The sequence below is a fragment of the Meles meles genome, chromosome 4, assembly GCF_922984935.1.
Source record: "Meles meles chromosome 4, mMelMel3.1 paternal haplotype, whole genome shotgun sequence".
Classification (NCBI taxonomy): domain Eukaryota; kingdom Metazoa; phylum Chordata; class Mammalia; order Carnivora; family Mustelidae; genus Meles; species Meles meles.
This window is the reverse complement of record NC_060069.1, coordinates 66,505,914-66,528,317: the sequence shown is the minus strand read 5'-3', so window position 1 is coordinate 66,528,317 and position 22,404 is coordinate 66,505,914. Positions and strand designations below refer to the sequence as shown.

At 41.3% G+C, this 22,404-nt stretch overlaps 1 protein-coding gene and 1 long non-coding RNA gene across 2 annotated transcripts in view; one reads left to right on the top strand and one right to left on the bottom strand.

Moving 5' to 3' along the window:
* The window catches only part of PLD1 (phospholipase D1), a 205,241-nt gene extending 199,645 nt beyond the window's left edge, over positions 1–5,596 (bottom strand). The window contains exon 1 of the mRNA XM_046003568.1: positions 5,477–5,596. The gene's annotated coding sequence lies outside the window, so the exon portion shown is untranslated. The remainder of the gene's footprint in view (positions 1–5,476) is intronic.
* Positions 5,597–6,530: 934 nt separating this feature from the next.
* Positions 6,531–11,901, top strand: LOC123940629. Its single transcript, XR_006818091.1, has 3 exons — positions 6,531–6,904; positions 10,537–10,674; positions 11,028–11,901. It is a non-coding gene; the product is annotated as an uncharacterized LOC123940629 (long non-coding RNA).
* The last annotated feature ends 10,503 nt before the right edge of the window (positions 11,902–22,404 follow it).

The window sequence follows — 22,404 nt, the reverse complement described above, 5'->3', positions numbered from 1 at the left end:
AGCAAGGGCCAAAGAGCCACCCGGTATCTCCTTGTCCCCATCCTTTGTTGATTAGCAATGGTTTTAAGCAACATTGAAGTCACTTCATGACAAACCAAAGGAAAAATAATTTTTTTTAAAGATTTTATTTATTTATTTGACAGAGAGAGATCACAAGTAGACAGAGAGGCAGGCAGAGAGAGAGAGAGGGAAGCAGGCTCCCCGCTGAGCAGAGAGCCCGATGTGGGACTCGATCCCAGTACCCTGAGATCATGACCTGAGCCGAAGGCAGCGGCTTAACCCACTGAGCCACCCAGGCGCCCCAGGAAAAATAATTTTAACTCCGTTTGGCATCTTGAAGGGCAGTAAGAGGTAACACACTAAAAAGCAGCCTTGTAGAAAGAACTGGTAAGGTTTTAGCCCTGTCTTCTCATTCTTTGCACCCTCTTCTGCTTCCTCCTCTCTCTGCATTTGTTTCTACCTCCCTGTCCACCACTTTTCTTTTCCCATGTATATTCCTTATTCCCCCTCATTCAAACTTGGGGAAAAAAATCACTGTTGAATACTGAACTTTGATGTCCCTGTTCTTAATATAAAGTTTGTCAGTTTATGCCCTTAGATGCATCTCTCTCTCTCTCTCTCTCAACAGAAGGACCAACCAAATGAAGTTATTTTATTTCCGTGTTGCTCTTGGCTGATTTTCTTTTGGGCATCAGAGGTTTTCAATAGTTTCCCAACTCGAGATTCAAAAAACTCAAAAAATGATTGAGTACAGAATAACAATTCCCTTTGTGCAGAGGGGAGCCCAGGGCCACAGGCATCAGCAACAACTGGGGAAGGAATCTGGGATCTGGAGCCCTAAACACCAAGACTTCCCATGGGCCACAGTTGGCCATAAGCTTCTGCTCTGTGCACCCCTGACATCACCCAGGATTTAATTGAGCAGATTAACTCCAGGATGGTCAAAATGATTATTCTTTTTTTTTTAAGATTTTTTTATTTATTTATTTGACAGAGAGAGATCACAAGTAGAGAGAGAGGCAGGCAGAGAGAGAGAGAGGGAAGCAGGCTCCCCGTTGAGCAGAGAGCCCGATGCGGGACTCGATCCCAGGACCCTGAGATCATGACCTGAGCCAAAGGCAGCGGTTCAACCCACTGAGCCACCCAGGCGCCCCGAGGATGGTCAAAATGATTATTAAAATACTGAAGCATTTCCCCCCGATTGGTGAATATCCCCCACCCCACCCCCCGCAAAAAAAAAAAGGCATATAAATGGCTAACAGACATATGAAAAAATGTTCATCATCATTAGCCATCAGGGAGATTCAAATCAAAACCACATTGAGAAACCAACTTACACCAGTCAGAATGGCCCAAATCAACAAGACAGTAGACAACAAGTGTTGGAGAGGATGTGGAGAAAGGGGAACCCTCTTACACTGTTGGTGGGAATGCAACTTGGTGCAGCCACTTTGGAAAACAGTGTGGAGACTCCACAAGAAATTAAAAATAGCTACCCTATGACCCTGCAATTGCACTACTGGGTATTTACCCCAGAGATACAGATGTAGTGAAAATAAGGGCCATATGTACCCCAATGTTCATAGCAGCAATGAACACAGTTGCCAAACTGTGCAAAGAGCCAAGATGCCCTTCAACAGACAAACAGATAAAGAAGATATGGTCCATATATACAATGGAATATTATGACTCCATCAGAAAGGATGAATACCCAACTTTTGTATCAACATGGATAGGACTGGAGGAGATTATGCTGAGTGAAATAAATCAAGCAGACAAAGTCAATTATCATATAGTCTCACTTACTTGTGAAGCATAAGCAATAACACAGAGGACCTGGGGAGATGGAGAGGCGAAGGGAGTTTGGGGAAATCGGAGCGGGAGACGAACCATAAGAGACTGTGGACTCTGAGAAACAAACTGAGGGTTTTGGAGGGGAAGGGGGTACGGGGTTAGGTGAGACTGATGGTGGGTATTAAGGAGGGCATGTATTGCATGGAGCAGTGCATGTGATGCATTAACAATGAGTCTTGGAACTCTGAAAAAACAAAATAAAGTTTAAAAAAAATAGAAAACTAAAAAACAAAACAAAACGAAAAAACAAAAAACACTGTGGCCTTTCCAGACCTTCCTAGGATCTCTACCCCAACCTCCTCAAACAGGAGGTAAGGCTCAATTAGCCCAAAAGAAATTTTCCAGGACCTTGCCTTGGAAATACAGGTCATAACCAAACTCTCCCTTAATTACCTCTTCTGAACAATAAGGGAGTTAAACTGATTTTCTGATTGCAATTATGTCAAATTATTTCTCCCTAAGGACAACGACAAGTACAAGCTAGGAATATCACAACCTGAAAAAAGCTTCTTCATTGGGAGGATGGAATATCAAGTTATAGGGCACTGGTGATACACCTGTGTCCAGATTCTGGGTACAGGCTGCCAGAGATAGGACCCCAGGTCTGCCATATGCCAGCTATATGATCTCTCTGTGCTTCCAATCACCTCATCTATAAAACAGAGATGATATTATTACCTCTTCGCCAGGATTATTTTGAGGATTAAATGTGTTCACATTTGTAAAATGCACAGAAATAATGCTTGGCACATAGTAAGCCCTACATAAATGTTGGCTAAATAAATCAATCATTTTCCTCTGTCCCTACAATGTTTGTTTAATAAATTCAAAAATTAAGAAAATTTCACAGCAGAAAGAGAAAAAAGAAACCCTGTGACACTACAAAACACTGACATACATACAGCATGGTTGAATGACCCAGCATGAAACATCTGGGACCCAGATTTTACACTGCACTGTGAATTCAGGGAGACCAACACACTGGAATGCATTCCCACTGCAGCCAAAGATGTGATCTGTAAAACTCTTTTTCTAATCAGGAAAGTCACGGGCTTATGGGAAATGTAGGTTACAAGTTTCTCATTTTCACTCTGCAACAACACTTATCCACAGCCCAGCTGGAGAACAAGTTTTATTGTGTAGTGCTAACACTTAAAGGATTGTAAACATACAACCAGGCTTGGCACAGGGACAGCTGTCTCCTGAACACAATGACTCAGACCAACTGTGAGTTTAAAGAGCCACATCTCCTGTGCTGAGTCCTCTAGCAGCGATGTTTAGTAAATACCGGGAGGGCAGAAGAAATTACTGTACCCAATAGCTAGCTTGGTCAAAACTACTTCTACTTATGAAAAAGGTACGATGATCTGAGCTCAGTAATCATTAGATATATGCTACTGAACAGCTAAAGGATACAAAAGTATTTGGATGTTCTGTGAGATATATTAAGAGGGAGGAAATGATCAAGAACAATAACTCCCTCCTGGACTCCTCCAGATTCCTCCCTCTCTTCCTCCCTCTGGAAAGCTAAACTTCACAATACTTTTATATGCAAATTTAACTAGCTCACCCGTATCTAGTAAAGTCACAGATCTTTCTTGATGGAGATAAGATTGACTAAACAAACTGGCTGTGGCTTTTCACTTTTCCTCTTTAAAAGTGCATTTCTGTAAAGCTACGAGAAGGATCTCAAACTCTGCTTCATGAGAAGACCAAAGCCTGCAGCACAATCATGGCCATCAAAATATTCTGAAAACCCTAGAAGGAAGACAAAACAGTGTTCTGTGGGTGGACAGCGGGGATGGAAGCACAATGAGAAGCACATAATGCGACTGAACTGTATGCTTACAGATGGCTAACGTGGCAAATTTTATGTGATGTATTTCCACAATAAATATAGAGCAACTTTTAAAAACTCTGTAAGAGTTCAAGGTAAATGAATGTCATAATAAATTCTCATTAAGAAACCCACGCTTGGCCATCAGACAACTCCCAAGGAGCAGGGTCTCCCACTATCCCATTTTAAGTGAATCAACAAACCTAAATGAGCTTAACTTTTTTTTAAGATTTTATTTATTTATTTGACAGAGAGAGATCACAAGTAGGTGGAGAGGCAGGCAGAGAGAGAGGAGGAAGCAGGCTCCCTGCCAAGCAGAAAGCCCAATGAGGGTTTCGAGCCCCGGGTCCTGAGATCACGACCTGAGCCAAAAGCAGAGGCTTAACCCACTGAGCCACCCAGGCGGGCGCCCCCTAAATGAGCTTTATACAGCACTTATCACTGTGAGTAATAACTACTCTGACATCAGGGACAAACATGGTAAAAACACGCCTCCCTCAAATCCTTAACTACCCTTCTTTTTGTATGGATTGTGTTATACTGGATCCTGGAAAGGCACACTGGGAGTTCACACAATTAGTTGAAAGATCCACAAACAACATTTAAACTCTGTAGACAAATTCAAGCTAAAAGCCTGCGTACAGATTCAATTGTATGTATCTTACAAAACATTTAATACTGAAAGATCTTTATCCAAACAGGCAATGTGTAAATGTGGTGAATGTGTAAATGTGAACAGTTCAAGCTGTCGATTCTTTTCATTCTTTAGGCTTTCATCACACCACCATTAATTAGCCCTTTTAACGAATCACAAAGGTCTCTGGGTACCTAGTCCCCCCAAAGCCCTCAGAAGGCCCACAAGGGGTTATCTCAACTGAAGTTGGCAGACCTGGCGGATAAAAGTTAATGGAACTCTCCATTCTGAGGAAAGGCCTAGAGATGATCAAACACAGAAACAAACCATGTGGTCTTAAGCATCTACCTGCATCTAGTACTTCCCAGAGTAAGTAAAGAAGGCAATAAACCGAGACTTGGAGAAGCAGCAAATACAGGCGTGGCGATAGCTCTGGAATGATTGATTGTACAAGGGCAGTTCTGAAGGGCGTCACAAGATCCTATCCAATGCTGGGAGCAGCCCGCTCCTGCATCTGAGACTGAGGTCCCAAACACCTCGAGGTGAAGAGAGACAAATGAGCCCTTTAACCCACGCCCCGCTCCCGGCCCCCTCGCCCCACCCCACCGTCACCACCTCGTGAGCGCACAGAGCAGCTGCCTGCCCACACGCCCAGGGCCGTGCATCTGGAAGGCTGGGCTCTAAGCCTCGGAGCGCAGCACTTCCTGCTTGGTCCGGGATGCTGGTCCCCTGGCGCCGCCATCCCCGTCATCCCCGCGCAGGGCAGGACCGGGGGACACCGGCCCCACCGCACAGGCGTGGCCCACCGTGCACCCCGAGGGCACGCCCCCATCTCCCCTGGAGCCCGCGCGCCTCTGCGCTCCAGGCAGCCCCGACCCGGGCGAAAGCGCGCCGAAGTTGGCCTGCGTCGACTCCGCGAGCCCTGGGCCCGAAGGCGCGCACTGGAGGCCCCCGGCCCGCCAGGAAGGCTAGTACCGCGGGGCCGTCCGGCGCTGGCGCCCGCCGCCGACGCCTCCTCCAAGGTCCAGTCCGAGCTGGGCGGGAAGCGGCCCGCTGCCCGGGGGCCGGCGGGAGGAGGGACGAAGGGCGAGGGCAGCGGAAACCAGACGCCCGCGGGAGCCTGGCGCGCCATGCGGCGGCGCGGCTCCTACCTGTAGGACGAAGGCGGCCGCGGGCACCTGCGCGGTGACTGCGAAGTCTCCGGCTCGGGCGCAGCTGGCACAGCTGGAGGCGCGGAGGAGGGGAGGAGGGAGGGCCTGAGAGGGGACCGCGCCGCGCGGCCGCCCGGAACTCGCCGCCCGGATTCGCCCCGGCCTGGCAGGGGTGGGGCGAGGCGGTGCCGGGTCCGGGTGCGTCGCGGCGCAGGCTGGCCGCCCCCGCGGGCCAGGAGGGCTCCGTCGGCGGGGCCTGTGTCCCTGTTTCCGTTTCTTCTTCTCTGTCCTTCCCGAGTTGCGTGACTCAACCGTGTCATCCTACGGAATGTTCACTAGCATTACTGTTACTACTTTCAGGAACTCTCAAGCCACCAAGTGCCCAGGCACTGTTCCAGGAGCTTTGCCTGTGTCATCCTCCCCTCGTCTACTGCAGCCAGGAGCCACAAGGGGCCCACTCTGAGGCGGGGATACACGGGTCGAAAAGGTGAAATTACTTGCTTGAATTGACAGAGTTAAGAAGTAGGAGGCTTGATGATATCACCTATAAACCCTCTTCCAACTTCCCAGACTGGTTACTGCTAATTTATAGGTAAGGAAACTGAGGCCCAGAAAAGCGAAGTAACCAGTGTAAGGTCACACAAATTTAGAGAATACTGGAATTTGTCTTTTTAAAGACTCGGTGTCTTTAAAACGCAAGCTAATTCAGAAATCTTAGCATAAAATAATAGGTTGGGAGTAAAACATGAAAAATTCCCATTCTGCCCATGGAACTGTACCAATACAGCAATTTTTAGGTTTTTAGTCCACCTAGAATAAAGTCTTAAGAGAAGGAGAACCTGTTGCCTTGTGGCTTGATGAGCAGACCTTTTGGGGTATGGTTTTGACTATAAGCCAGCTCCAGCCTCATTACATAATATTACATTCAGCCAAGGCCAAAGGAAGCAATCCCTCCACGTCCAGCAAACTGTTAATAATGATGGCCACTTTAAAGCACTTAGTGGATATTGCACAGCTGAGACAGGCGGACTTACATAATGTCTTCCTGCAAACATGGAACTACATGAAATGAGAAATATAATATTCCAGTCCAGGGAAAGGAAGGGGGGTGAAATTGCAGTCTGGAACTCTTTTTCCTGTAACCTATAGTTGCTCATCCCTCCCAAGACTACATTTTTTTCTCTTGAGCACATCTTTTCCTAATGATAGGAGAGTCACACAGCCGTCACTCTTTCCTGTTGACAGAAATGATTGATGTCTTTTACATCCTAGGATACTGACAGATTTTTACAATTAAACACATGGCCCTCTGAGCAAACAGAGTATTGCCTAAGAAGAGTTTGGCTGTTGTAAGACAGGCATGTTACTGAAAGGCGGACACTCTTTCCTCCTCTTCTTTCTCAAGTTTTATTAGTCACAGATGATTTGGTAAGTAGTCTACACACAATTAACTGCACTCTTACAAGCTTGTCTTTAGAAATTAGAATGCTTTTGATTGAGAAGCAGCAGGCTATAAAAACTGCATCCCACACCTAAAACAATAGGTCTTTCTATTAACTATGATTAAAAATAAAATTAAGTGCACTGCCAATAATTGAATTTCTGCTTCCCTGTGCTAGAGAAATCAAATAGCAAAAGGCCATTATGGACTGCCAAAGAGAAGTTTTAGATATGGTATGATTCTGTATGTAATTCTTTCTATTTTCCTGAGCGCTTTGGTGATTGTTGGTTGTTGCTGTTATTTTCCCAAATCTTGCCTATCTTCATAGATGTCAAGAAAAAAGTGACAGCAAAATCCTATTATATATCCATGTGGATACACATTTGACATTTTTATCAGACAAATGACATTCTAAATCCTCTTTAATTTTCATCTTTTCTTCTCAGTATAAAAGAAATATATGCCCATTTTTATTAATTTCTATATTTCTATTTTACAAAAATAGAGTTTTGGAGATGACAGAAAACAAATACTTTCAATTAAAATTACCTCTAACTCCCTGCAACATATCACCCCATTGTTAACATTTTGATGTATTCCTTCCTTGTTCATGTTCAAACCATAAAAAAAATTTTATTATAAAATTAGCACCATGCTATACAAGTTAGAATCTTGCTTGTCTCGCTGCTTCAGAATTTATAAGTGGAGTATTTTTTACTGTGACTAATTTTTTAAATATAACTTTTAATGGTTGAAATATGTTCCAGCCATTTTTTAATCTATTTATCTATTGATGGCTTTGAGGATGTTCCAGACCTTTGGGCAGTTTACAAACATGCTAGAATGAACACTGAAAATACCAATCTTTGTTGAGATCTCTAAATTCCTAGAAGAGACTCCTTAAAGTGGAACGACTGGGTTAACGTTTATAAACATTTCAAAGCTCTGTGAGATATTGCAAAGATACCTTCCAATTATTAAGTATTATTTGCCTATATTAGAAAATGTGATGGTCCAAAATAATATCCTGTTTTGTTTTGTTTTTTTAAGATTTTATTTATTTATTTGACAGAGATCACAAGTAGGGAGAGAGGCAGGCAGAGAGAGAGAGAGGAGGAAGCAGGCTCCTGGCCAAGCAGAGAGCCCGATGCGGGGCTCGATCCCAGGACCCTGGGATCATGACCTGAGCGAAAGGCAGAGGCTTTAACCCTCTGAGCCACCCAGGCGCCCCTCATATCCTGTTTTAAACAGCACTTACTCAATAACAAAAATGACGAACACTATTTTTTCATGTTTACTTTTTGTACTATTGATTGAGAATGATATATTAGTGTCCATTGCCTGTTTTTTTATGTAATATTATTGCTTTTTTTGTTAATTTGCATTAATGCTTTTAATAGAAACATTATTTATATATACATACACATTACTTACAGTACAGTCTATAAAATATAATGATTACTAATACACATATTATTTATAGATTGCTCTATAAAATTTGCACACCAGTGTGCTCCCCCAGATTTTCCCTCATGATATTTCTTTATATGTAACATTGTTGCCCAAATCATCGAGGTCAGTTTGGGATGCCCAGCATCTATGATCTTTTAGAATTTGTCCCATTTTCTCTCTTTTTCTTTTTTTCTTTAGAGAGAAAGGGAGGTGGGGCAGAGAGAATCTCAAGTAAGCTCCACACCCAGCATGGAGCCGGATGCAGGGCTTGAGGTCATGACCCTGAGATCATGACCTGAGCTGAAATCAAGAGTCAGGCGCTTAATGGACTGAGCCACCCAGGCACTCCTGGTAGTTCCATTTTCTTATAGAGCACCCTTTCCCAAATGTGTATAGTCTCAGCAAGAGAGCAGTTTGGGGCAGCAGTCTCTAAGGCAAAGGGCAGATCCTTTCTCTGACTCCCACCACCACTCCATTCACCGCAACAGCCAGGTGGACGGAATCTCAAGGAATGAGGAAGCAAGCAGATGCTGTGTGGGATAGGACTCACTGAGCAGAGGCAGAAGCAGCTCCAGCAGCAGGTTTGCCCTGACCAGGGCAACCCGCTGAGAGACAGTTAGTTTCCTACTTCCTGATTTTTTTGTTTTTAACCTGCACTTCCTTAGCATTTGCTGTCCCCAGCGTTGCCTGAAGTCTGTGGGCCCCCAGTGCTCTTTTCTTTCAGACAGCAGGCGTCTGTGTGCGTTGTTTGCCTCACTGACATAACCTGTGTGATTTCTGTGTCTTTCAGCCCACCTCAGAGTCCCCCGATTAGCAACCATTCACTCCATTTATAAACGTTTAATTATTAATGCTAATTAACTAACCAGAGCACATAGGTACTCTAAAAACACAGAGTACGGAGGAAGGTATCTTATCCTTGATCACCTGCTGACATAAATCAATTCAGCCATCATAACAGTAACAGAAGGATAAGAACAGTGTGGTTATCGAGACTGAAAATTTTTAAAAATGCATGACCACGGCTAGGACCAAAGGGCTCAAGAGAGAATGAGGAACAGAGTACATGTTACCAAGGTGTGTCAAAGCTCCCTGTGTCTGCATCTTCATCTTAGCTCTCTGTAGATCCTTCATGTTCTGTAGTTTCTCCCAGTGATGTTCAGCTTGTGGGCTGTCTAGTGCATGACTCTTTAAAAGGGGGCCACCCTTGGGGCACCTGGGTGGCTCAGTCGGTCAAGCAACTGCCTTCAGCTCAGGTCATGATCCTGGAGTCCCGGGATAGAGTCCTGCATCCGGCTCCCAGCTCCACGGGGAGTCTGCTTCTCCTTCTGACCTCCCCTCTCATGCTTTCTCTCTCGAGCTCTCTCTCAAATAAATAAATAAAATCTTTAAAAAAGGGGGGGGCACCCTTGACACCTCAGCTCCAGCTGAAACACCTGAGATGAAACTTCTCAGTTGCCCTCAGCCAGTCCCTTTGAAGGGTTTTCTTATCCAACAGTCATTAAATAAATCTCATAACTTTTTAAAAATATCTCTGTATCTTCAGTGTTTACTTGCTGTTCAAAATTGTACTCATTGTCGGGCACCTGGATGGCTCAATTGCTTAAGCATCTGCCTTTGGCTCAGGTCATGATCCCAGGGTCCCCATCAGGCTCCCTGCCTAGTGGGGGAGCCTGCTTCTCCCTCTCCTCCCCGCTTGTGTTCTCTCCTGTTCTCTCTCCGTCGTTGTCTCTGTCTCTCTCAAATAAAATCTTTAAAAATAAATAAATAAATAGAATTCCCCCCATTTTCATGGATTTGTACATATGTATAAGGTGTGATTATTAAATAAGAAAACATACAAAATACTTAAAAGAGTGAATATTTGTTTAGAACAATACAAGTGTATGTCAACTGATGGCTACAATTGTACTGAAGTAAACTATAAAAGTAACTGTACTCAGTTTCCCATAAAATCCAGAAATGGCACAGGAAAAACGGATCCCAAGAAAGTAATGGCTTTAGGAACCCATAATAAAGAAAAACAACCTTTTTTTTTTTTTTTTTTTTTTTTTTTTTTACCAAAGCAGCTTTATCTAAATATACTAATGTATTTTTGGCTTTTAGACTTAACATCAAATACAAGTGTTTCTCCATTCATTTGTCCTGAAAACTTACTATATTGCAGATACTGTTATAGGAGCTGAGGATACTGCCTGAACAGAATGGAAGACTCTGTCTGTCTGTCTGAATGGAAGTCTGTCTGTAGGCAGACAGACCTGAAATATAGAGGCGATGCTGGTACCGTGGAGGACTCTAAACCAGGGTAAAGAGAAAAGCTTCGCTGGTGGGGTTGGGGGAGACAGGGAAGGCTTCCCGGATGAGGTAACGCTGGAGCAGAACGAAAGGAGCAAAAGGCTTGCGGATGCCTGAGGACAGATCATCTAGGCAGAGGGACTGAAGAGGTACAAAGGCCACGAGGTGGACGTGTGTTTTGTGTTTTCAAGGAAGGGTAAGGAGGCAAAGGTGAACAGAGTGGCATGAGCAAGGAGAAAAGTAACAGACTGGAATCGGGGGCAACAGGGAGCCCAGTCCCTCAAAGGAAGAAGTCTGAATTTAATGTCAGTTGATGTCAAAAGCTTCAGGCCAAAGAATGCCATGCTCTGACTTCTGTTTCAGAAGGACCACCCAGACTGCTGCGTGGAGAGCAGACCCCACGGGAGTGAGGGTCGAAGCTTGAAGACAGCAGCTGCCCAAGCAGAGGTGAACTTGAGCAAGAGTCGTGGAGGTGATAGAAGTGGGCGGATTCCGTATCTTGGTATAGGTAGGAGAGAAACCAATATTCAGAAAGCCAGATATTCAGGATGGCTGAATTATTTGGCAAGGGTATCCACTACTTTTCCCTGACAATGAAAAGTTCATGGGGAGATGAATTAGTGAAGCCATCAGTGGGGCCAATTAGCTTCCTTCGTTTTGCACTTTTTATCTTCAGTGAGGCAAATCTTTTATTTTTTTGTGAAATGAAAGTTTGAGCTCTTACAGTTTACCCCTGTAGAACTTAGTTCTACCGCCTTTAGTCCCGTTCCTGTCCCGTGCATATTCCTATTTCAACATTACAGACAGATCTCTTTCCCGTCAAGTTCTTGACTTAGCCTTCACCTAAATAAACATACAACCAATTCAGCCTCTTTGTTCCTAACTGCAGTGCTCGTTGAAATCAGATATGACACCTTTAGTCTCAGAATCACCTAGCGTCAGGCCCCCTTCTCCTCCGTTATAATTAGCATTCTTTGCATTCTTTAAGAAAAATATTCCTGCAAACACTTGTTTGGTTTTATACTTTCCTAGTTCAGTTTAGATTTAGAAAGTTATGTCTGCCATACCAGCAAATGTTTTTGCTTAGAATAGAAATAGAAGGACTTGTTAAAAAGGTTTCTTTAATGATAGTAAGAAAGGCAAAACTTCCCAGGGTGAAAGCCACTTGGAGCCTGCCCATGTGCCTTCTAATCTTATAGAACCTCCAGAGAATTATGGAAGTGTTTTCTTGGTAAACATTTGCTAACAGCTAAGGGGTTTGGGAAACATTTTCGTCTCCCTGCATCATTTTTCATTTTCTGGGAGAAGTACAATCCTAGGGATAGACACTCTAAATTGTTGCTGGCATAAGTTCTCACACTTGTACAGTCTGTTGAATCAGATGGGCTCTTTCAAACTCACGTCTTTGGGTAGTTTGTAAGGCCAGTCAGGACACCCCTATGCTCACACCCCAGATAGAGCAAAAGCATCTCTCAAAAACCTCTTAGCTCACACATCAATTGAGCTCAGAGTGTTTCTGTGTGAAGACAAAGTGGAGTGAATGAATGAACTGTTTCTTTATCAGGGACAATTTATTTGGCTTACATTTTAACTTTGGCTTACAGACCCTCTGCCCAAAGATGTAACTGCACTATCCTTATAACAACAAAAAAATCAGGGGACAAATTTCAGAATTATAGATCCTTAATATAAAAATACAATGAAAAAGACCCTTGCATAACATCAAAAATACTTTCCAATTCTTTACTCATCTCCTGTTCACTGCTGGGAATCTGCACAGGCCCATGGACTCCAACACCCTTAGGACCAGAAAAAATTAGGATATTCAGAATTTTATAAACTTGGAAAAATTCATATAGCATATATTATATTCACCCCCAGCAAACCCTGGGATAGCACCCCATAACTGAATCCCTTATAGTTCTTCAGCAAAAGATGTAATAAGCACACTGCGCGGAAAAATAAAGACACTTGATAGCCTTTTCTTTTTTTTGAAGATTTTATTTATCTATTTGACAGACACAGCGAGAGAGGAAACACAAGCAGGGGGAGTGGGAGAAGGGAGAAGCAGGCTTCCTGCTGAGCAGGGAGCCCAATGAGGGGCTCAATCCCAAGACCCTGGGATCATGACCTGAGCTGAAGGCAGACGCTTAATGACTGAGTCACCCAGGCGTCCCAATACTTGATAGCCTTAAACCAATGCAGGTCAGGTTTTGTTGTCAAGTGAGTTATGAACAAAACTTGGTTTTCAGGGTTTCTTGAGTTTTAGAATTGCAGATAAGGCATCAGGGGGACCTGAATTAAAACAGAACTGAACAGACTCTACAGTCAAAGAACACTTTAAAAGCCTTTTCCTGGGTGCCTGCGTGGCTCAGTGGGTTAAGCCGCTGCCTTCGGCTCAGGTCATGATCTTGGGGTCCTGGGATCGAGTCCCGCATCGGGCTCTTTGCTCAGGCGGGGAGCCTGCTTCCCCTTCTCTCTCTGCCTGCCTCTCGCCTACTTGTGATCTCTGTCTGTCAAATAAATAAATAAGTAATCTTAAAAAAAAAATTTATAAAAGCCTTTTCCTACTCTCACCAATTCATTCAGTATCTTAAGGAACAGTATTTTCTTGTCAACTAATCAGAGGTTAGTGGGTTGTTGTTTTTTTTTTTAGTTTTTATAGTTTTAACAATTGTTTTTAGCAAGGAGAGCCAAAACCCATTTGATAGTCATTTGGGGGAAGAGTTCTAAAATGAATTCATAATGTCTACCTCCAAGTTTTTTAAAGTGGGCAGATACGAGCATTTTTACAGGTGACATGTTTTTCTCAAGCCAATCAGGAAGGAAGCACTTGCAAAGGTATGTTATCATTACGCTCACACCACAGTCCAACTTTCCTTCAAAAGTAGAAACTCCCACTTGTGATCGAAGGAACACTTTTATTTCGAAAGTATAGGGTGTTTTAAAATTCTGCTGTCCCACCACAGAATTGCTAGGCACTTGTTATCCTAGAAAAGACAGAATGTGAACACTAATGTTTTTAAAAAATAAGAACATGTAGTTCCTTTATGTTGGACAATCCTGCAAAGTACTCAGCCATGATGAAATTGAAGACCTTGTCCAAGATACAGAATGTTTTCAACATCACTCATCATCTACTTAGAACAGTGAATAGTTTACAATAGTTTAAAGCCCTGGCTTTTATACTGTTATCTCTATCAGCGACATCTTGTACCGATTTGTACACTTCTAGCTTCACTTCCTTTGCTGCAGGAGCTTCTTACCTCTCAATGACACAGTGAATAAATGTATTTTTGAAGCTATTTCTGTATCTCTATCCCAGAATACAAATTTTATTCCAGACAAAGCAGTTCTCCCATCAGTGGTGACATTAACACAGTTTTTCCAATAAACATTGTTTTTGTTACGGAATTCATATATGTTGGAAATATATTTTTCTCTGTTGTTACATCTTTCCATTATTCAGCAGCTCTCAGCCCCTATCAGAACAACATACCCTTTGTATTGTGGCAACAACCTCTTTATTATCTTGAAATGGAATTAATTCACAGTTTCAAAAACCACATATAATGTATTGGCACTAAAGGAGAAGTAAGAGAAAGTAAGTTATAGTAAAATAGACTACCTCTCAATATGTAAAATTCTCAAACAACATCAGAAGACATAAATAGAAGGATCAGATGTTGGTATTACCTGCAGTGAATACATTTTTATTTAAGACAGATTTCCATCTAATTATGGTCTACATAATTGTTCCTCAAATTTTGACGTGTATATAAGTGACCTGTGGTTCTTGTTAAAATATGGATTCAGATTTCACAGGTCTAGGATGGAGCATTTCTAGTAAGTTTGCAAGTGATTACAGTGCTACTGGTCCCCTCAAAGCTGGACATCTTGAATAGGGAAGGTCAACACAATTGCTTTATGTTGACATTTGAATGTGACAGTTACAACTGTTGACGGATAAAGGTGTTGCTGTGAGTGACATAATTTTCCAAATAGCCTCAAATTGGCTCAGGTCAGATTTTGCTGCCAAGTCAGTTACAGGCAATCAGCCTGTTACTGATGAATGAACGAGAATTATTGGGAAACAGCTTTTAGCAAAGTTCCAAACAAGGTACAGTTTTTCCTCCATTTGTACACTGGTTACTCCAAAAATGCAGTGTCTTTGAAAAGTATGCAAGAAATATTTTGTATTTATATGTAAAACAGTTTAGGTTCTAGGCTATTAGCAGGTTTTTCGCTTGCATGAATGTCCAATGAGACCTTTGAAAGTTGTGTGGGACAAGGGACAACTCTTCATTGTACAAAACCATCCCACACATAGCAGACTTCTAGAACTCCCCACTTCTACCCATTACATGTCAGCAAGTGACCCCCAGTCACTGTTGATAAAAACCGCACCTTCCCAATTTCCAGAATATTCCAGTGAAGCAGGCAGTATGACCTCTTTGATGGATCACCACTGCTTAAATGAAACTCAAAAATTACTTTTAGCATTTAATTCAAGTGGAATCCAACAGGAACCCAGACATTATAGAAATTTTCATTCTTTCCTCCAACTGTATAGCAAACCTCTCAGTGTAATTTGTTCTAACACTTGTTTCTCAAATTCTTCCACAACTTAATTTATGCCTCTTCCACAATTATTTGCTGATGTTTGGTGGCCTCATTGTTTTCCTCACATTATTTTAATAATTTTTACTTCAAGAAAAACTTGAGGGATGCCCACATCTACCAAAATGTCTTACTGAAACAATTTTCTTCTTGGGGCGCCTGGGTGGCTCAGTTGATTAAGCATCTGACTCTTGATTTCAGCTCAGGTCATGATCTCGGGGTTCTAAGATACAGCCCTCTGTCCCCCTCTGCCCTCGGCATGGAACTGCTTAGGATTCTCTTTCCCTGTCCCGCAGTCCCACCCCTTGACCCCACTCATGTGCTCGCTCGCCTCATAATCAAACATACTAATTAATTAATTAATTAAGATTTTCCTCATTAATAAATTAATAAGAATTATTCATTGTATGTGCATTGTTCATTAATATATTAATATAAATTTCATTAAATACAAATTATATTATTGATATATATTAATATGTAATTAATATATGTTAATTGTAATGTATAAATGTCATTAATAAATAATTTAATCTTGTCTTCCTACTCTTCTGAAAATTGCAAGACAATTTCCTTTGGGTAGTACAGTTTAATGTTTACTCTGAGAAATTTGATTTCTAAGTAATAAACAAATAAGTTATAGAGTGTATTCTTATGTTAATCTTCTTCTTTCAGTTAACCACTGTAAGAAAATTTCCATAAGCTTCAATCTTATGCAAATAGGTTGGTTAATATATAGTATAAACAAACTTAGGAATCTTTTCTCATCACTTTGTTTACAAAGCCAGAACTTTAAGAAGTCAGCCTAACACTTAACAGAGATTGATATTTGCTATAAAAGTTCAAATGCAATTTCAGTTCAATAGTTAAAAATGAGAAATATATTAACTTCTTTTTTTTCCTTTGAGCTTTATTTTTATATAATTAAGCTAGCTTTACACCAATTACAGCATATGGATAGTAAGCAATATAAATTTTTAATTTTACACTAATTACGTATGGATCACCCAAATTTTGCATATAAATATTAAAGACAACAATGAATAAGTTAAAATCTGTTCAAAGAAATAAAGAAAATGAAGCAACTAGTTATGTACAAGGGAACACCCATAAGACTATCAACTGATTTTCCAGCAGAAAATCTGCAGGCTAGAAAGAAGTGGCACGATATAGTCAAAAGTGCGGAAAGGAAAAAAACCTTACAGCCAAGAACACTCTGCCTGGCAAGGTTATTATTCAGAATTGAAGGCGAGAGAAAGGGTTTCCCAGGCAAACAAAAATTAAAGGAATGTATCACAACTAAGCCATCCTTACTGGCTTAAGTTGGGGGGGGGAAGCCATAATTAGAAGGAAATTATGAAAGACAAAATTTCATTGGTAAAAGCAAACATTTAGTAAAAGTAGTGGTTCAATCACTTGTAAAGCTTCTATGCCATTTAAAAAACAAAAGTGGTAAAAACAACTGTATCTATAAAATTAGTTAAAGAGGCAACATTGCTTTCCTCTCCCACAATACCTTTCACTCTTCCTTTCCAACCAGGGGCCTGGCAGAATGGCTCCTGCAAAGAAGGGTAGCAGGAAGAAGAGTCATTCTACTATCAGTGACATAGTGACCAGAGAATACACCACCTGCATTCACAAGCATATCCATAGGGTGAGTTTCAAGAAGTGTCCCCTTAGGCACTCAAAAAGCTCCAGAAATTTGCCCTGGAGGAGGGGGAAATTCCAGATGTGTGCATTGACACCAGGCTCAACAAAGCTGTTTGGGCCAAAGGAATAAGGAATGTTCCATACCACCTTTGTACAGTTGTCCAGAAAACATAACAAGGATGAAGATCCATCAGCAAGTTCCATACATTAGTTACCTGTGTACCTGTCACCACTTTCAGAAAGTTACACACAATTAAAGTAGATGAAAACTAATCATTGATTTGTCAAATAAGGGTATAAAACTGCAAAAAAAAAAAAAAAGGAATACACAAAATAAAAAATGTAAAATATGACATCAAATTCCTAAATTGTGGTTGGGGAAGTAAAAATCTAGTGATTTTTGAATGTGTTTGAACTTAAGCAACTTAAAATAGATTGCTATCTATATAATATTATCTATGAACCTCATGGTAACTGCAAACTAAAAACCTATAATAGATAAACAAAAAATAGCCTGGGTCAGTTGGTTAAATGTCTACCTTAGATTCAGGTCAGAATCCCAGGGTCCTGGGATCGAGCCCCACATCAGGCTCCCTGCTCCTCGGCGAACCTGCTTCTCCCTCTCCCTCTGCCTGCCACTCCCCCTGCTGTGTGCTCTCTCTCTCTCACTCTCTGTCAAATAAATAAATAAAATATTTTTTAAAAATAAAAAGAAAGGAATCAGAGAATATCATTAAAGAAAGTCATCAAATCACAGAAGTAGAGAGCAAGAAGAGAATAGGGAAACTACAAAAATAACCAGAAATAATGAATAAAATGGTAACAAGTACATACTTAGCAATAATTATTTTAAATGTAAATGGGCTAAATGCTCCTATCATATGCTCTATGTCAAAGATATAGACTAAGTGGTTAAAAAAAACAAGACCCATCTATATGCTGTCTATAAGAAACTCACTTCAGACCTAAAGACACATATAGACTTGAAAGTGAAAGGATGGAAAAAGATTTCATGCAATAGAAAAAAACTAACAAAACAGCTGGGGTAGCAACAGTTATATCAGACAAAATAGATTTTAAAACAAACTAGCAAGAGACCAAGAAGGACATTACATAATGATAAAGGGATCAATCCAACAAGAATATATAACAATTATAAATACCTATGCACCCAACATTAGAAGAACCTAAATACATAAAGCAAATATTAACATAAAAGGACGAACTGACAGTAATACAATAATAGTCGGGGACTTTAAGTCCCCACTTACATCAATGGCTAGATCATCCAGATGGAAAAGTAATAAAGAAACAGTGGCTTTGAACAATACATTAGGAGCAGATGAACTTAACAGATAAACACAGTACATCCCATCCCAAAACAACAGAATATACATTCTTTTCAAGTGTACCTAGAGTGTTCTCCAGAATAGATCACATGTTAGGCTACAAAAGAGTCTCAATAAATTAAAGATTGAAGTCATATCAAGCATTCTAACCACAGTAGTGTGAAAATTAGAAATCAAACAAAAGAAAAAACCAAAAAACAAGAAAACAAACACATAGAGACTAAACAACATGCTACTAAACAGTCAGTGGGTCAATGAAGAAATTAAAGAGAACATTTATAAAATACCTGGAGACAAATGAAAATGTAAACAGAACATTCCCAAATCTTTGGTACACCACAAGAGCAGTTCTTTTTTTTTTAATTAAAGATTTTATTTATTTATTTGACAGACAGAGATCACAAGTCGGCAGAGAGGCAGGCAGAGAGGGAGGGGAAAGCAGGCTCCCCAGTGAGCAGAGAACCTGATGAGGACTTACCCAGGACGCTCAGATCATGACCCAAGCTGAAGGCAGAAGCTTAATCCACTGAGCCACCCAGGTGCCCCACACAACAAGAGCAGTTCTAAGAGGGAAGTTTACAGTGATACTGGCCTACCTCAAGAAACAAGGAAAATCTCAAACCATCTAGCCTTATACCAAAATTAATTAGAAAAAGAATAAAGCCCTAAGTTAGTAGAGCACTGACTTTTTGTGTTTGGCTTATTTTACATAGGATAATGTCCTCAAGTTTCATGCATACTGCGGCATATTACAGAATTTCCTTCCTTTTTAAGACTGAATAGTATTCCATCATGTATATATTATTATTATATAATCATATGTGATATAATGCACCACATTTTGCTTTTGGTAGGTTTTGTGTTTCTAGTAATTTGTTCATTTTATCTAGGTTATCTAATTTTTTGATGTACATTGTTTAGTATTCTCTTATAATTCTGTTTCTGTAGAATCAATAATATTGTCCACACTTTCATCTCTGATTTTAATAACTTGGGTATCCCTTCTTTTTTTCCTTACTCCGTCTAGCTAAAAGTTGTCAACTTTGTTGATCTTTTCAAAGAACCAACTTTGGTTTCATTGATTTTCTCCATTGTTTTTATCATCTCTATTTCACTTATCTCTGCTCTAAAATTTTGCATTTCCTTCTTTCTGCTAGCTTTGCATTTAGTTTGTTCTTCTTTTTCTAGTTCCCTAAGTTGTAAAGTTGGGTTGTCAATTTGAGACCAGAAAGTGTCTATTTTTTTTCTTAGCATTTACAACAGCCAAAAATGGAAACCCTGAGTATACTCACACACAAATGCTAAACATTAGAAAAGCAGATTTCAAAAAACATTTAGAGAAATTCTGACATGATTGCATAGCAAGATACCCTTCAGGGAATGTTCTTGGAGTTTCTTGGCCCTCCAAAGAAGAGATAGAAAAGATAGAAAAAGGGACACAACATTCAAAAGAATAGGAATCTTATTAGAAAGTGTCAAACCCTGAATAAGGGCCCTCATGATAAAGACAAAGTTCAAATTTAAAAGACTATTTCCTAAAGCAATAGTTGGAGCCAGAAATAGGAGGAAGAAGAAATGAAAGCCTTGCTGTGCCAAACAGGGAAAAGAGAAAGCAAAAGAACTTAATTTCTATTTAAGCCTTGTCTTTATGAAAGGGAATAACTTTTAAGCTAAAAAATAGAGAACAGCCACAAGGGTTAAAGCTAAGATAAGCGAAGAATCAGATAAGAAAAGAACTCTTACCCCCTCGAAGTTCCAGTTTCTAAACCGAGATGTTTGACATTCCAGGATAGCACACACATGGTAGTTGCAATCACGGAGTCTGTGCTTGATAGCCAGTCAGAAAGAAGGTGAAGGTCACAGGAGACTGGAAAATGAAAACTGATGTCCAAGCGTTCAGAAAAAAAAATTGTTTCTAGAGAATATGAACTAAGTATTCAGCCATAACTTATTGAACACCTAACCTATGCTCAGCGCTGAGCATGGTTTGGAGGCTGCAAGAGGAAAATAGAATCCCTAGCCTACAGGTAGCTTACATCCTAGCGGGGCACCCAGATGAGAACATGAAAAGTTAACAGTGCTACGGTAGAGATCAATGTTACAGTGAAGACAGGAAGCAGGTACTGTGCAAGTCAGGGAGGGACAACCTAACCCTACCTTGAGAGGTAGATAAGGCTTGGGTGCAGATAGAGAAGCTGACCTTCACCAGCAGATAGGTGGAAATGTTAGGGAAGGAGAATGAGGGAAAGCAGGGAGAATGTGGAATGGAAGTTTCCTCTGATGGGTGAAAAAAAAAGATGTCTGGGATGGGAGATGACTGGAGAGAGCGTGGATACAAAACACCGAGTATTTGATCCTTCTGTAGGCTTGGATGGTCTACAAGCACTTCCCTGGCCTAAAGCTACTATGATATTGGGCAGTGTTAATGAAAATGCCACACCTGGAACAAGGTAAAGAATATTCCTCCATTCTCTGATTAGATGACAACCTCCATTACTCATATATTTGTGTCCTACTGACGCAGTTGCACTGAGTGGAGGAGAGGGGACAGAGAGGTGTTCCTTATTGCAGAGAATTTGGGAAACATTCCAAATTCACCACCGTTGCCATTGGACCAATACTATGGCTGCCAGTCTTCTTGAAGTTCACACACTTGTTTGGATCCAATACTTAGATCAGCTAAAGAACAGATACCTTTACACAATTTCCCTAACTTGTAACTTCCTCCGCATTGAGAGCATTTGTGCAAAAATATTGCACAAGGACTTCCCAAAAAGTGTTAATGCTAAGCTTGTGTCTGAAGTCCAGGTCACAGCTGAATTTGAGATCATGGACAGAGGATGTTTTCTACCCCCTTTGCTAAAACCATGAACCTGGACTTGGACCTAGGCAGAGAAGATGTTCTTTGCAATGACATCTCCTATAAGAGGAGCTTCCTGGCTAGCTTGAGTGGCATTGGTTGACTGTTTGGCAAAAGTCTTTAAGTTGGCATCTAGCATGCCTGGGTGGCTCAGTCAGTTAAGCATCTATCTTCTGGTCAGGTCAAGATCCCTGCTCAGCGGGGAGTCTGCTTCAGCCTCTGCCTGCCCTTCCCCCTGCTCCTGCAGTCCCGCGCGCGCACACACGCTCTCTCTCAAATAAATGAATACAATCTTTAAAAAAAAGGTTGGCATCTAGATATCCTATCTGATTTTGTCATCTTATGAAATCTGCAGTGTGTTCAGATATGAATAATCGTAACTAAGTAGATAATAAACTTCCTACAGAAGGGAAACATGTACCTTTTAGGATTTCCATTTCTAGTCCTTTCATCTTTTTAAAATTAACTTACCCTTCCTTCCTTCCTTCCTTCCTTCCTTTCCTTCTTTTCTTCTTCCTTTCTTCCCACCCTCCTTCCTTCCTATCTTTCTATAGAGTCAAATCTTGCTAAACACAATGCAGTTGATGACTGATAGTGATAGCTCCAATCTTTATGTAACAGAGGACCCCCAGGCTAGCCTAAACTGTTGCAAATTCAGACAAGCCTAGGGAGGTTCCAGGGCCAGCTGTATTTGTGTGAGACGGAGGAGTCCCCTGCGAAAGAAAACTCACAAGGAAGGAGAGTCAAGGCCAGAGGCCTGGACCAGAGATAATGGGCTAGACCATACTAAGACCAGCTGCCAAGGACATACAGCGGAGGCAGCATCACGTCAGCTGTTGGATGAAGGCCCAGGGCCCAGGGCCGCCTAGAGGCAGCTGGAGGAAATGAGTGTGGGAGACCTTGTGGCAAGAATGGCAGACACCCAGAAGGAGACAGGAGACGTTCTCCCACTGAATTCTGCAGGAGGGAGTCAAGTCAAAGGAAAATGGGATAGCCTGGGGAATCAGAGTGTTTTGAAATATTTTAGAAAAAAATCTGAAGGGAAAACTGATGTGCATCAAAGAGCACATTCCTTTATCATTCATCAAGAGAAAATGCGGGTCAAAGGTAACTCACATGCGCTATGGAAATAGGCCCTCTGTTTACAAAGGCCACACTTGGATTCAGTAAGGAGAACCTCTGGACTGCTCATCCCCAGATTACCCTGATGTGGCTCTTCAAAAGGAAGACTTCCGCTCGCTTAAAAGTGCACCCAAAAAAG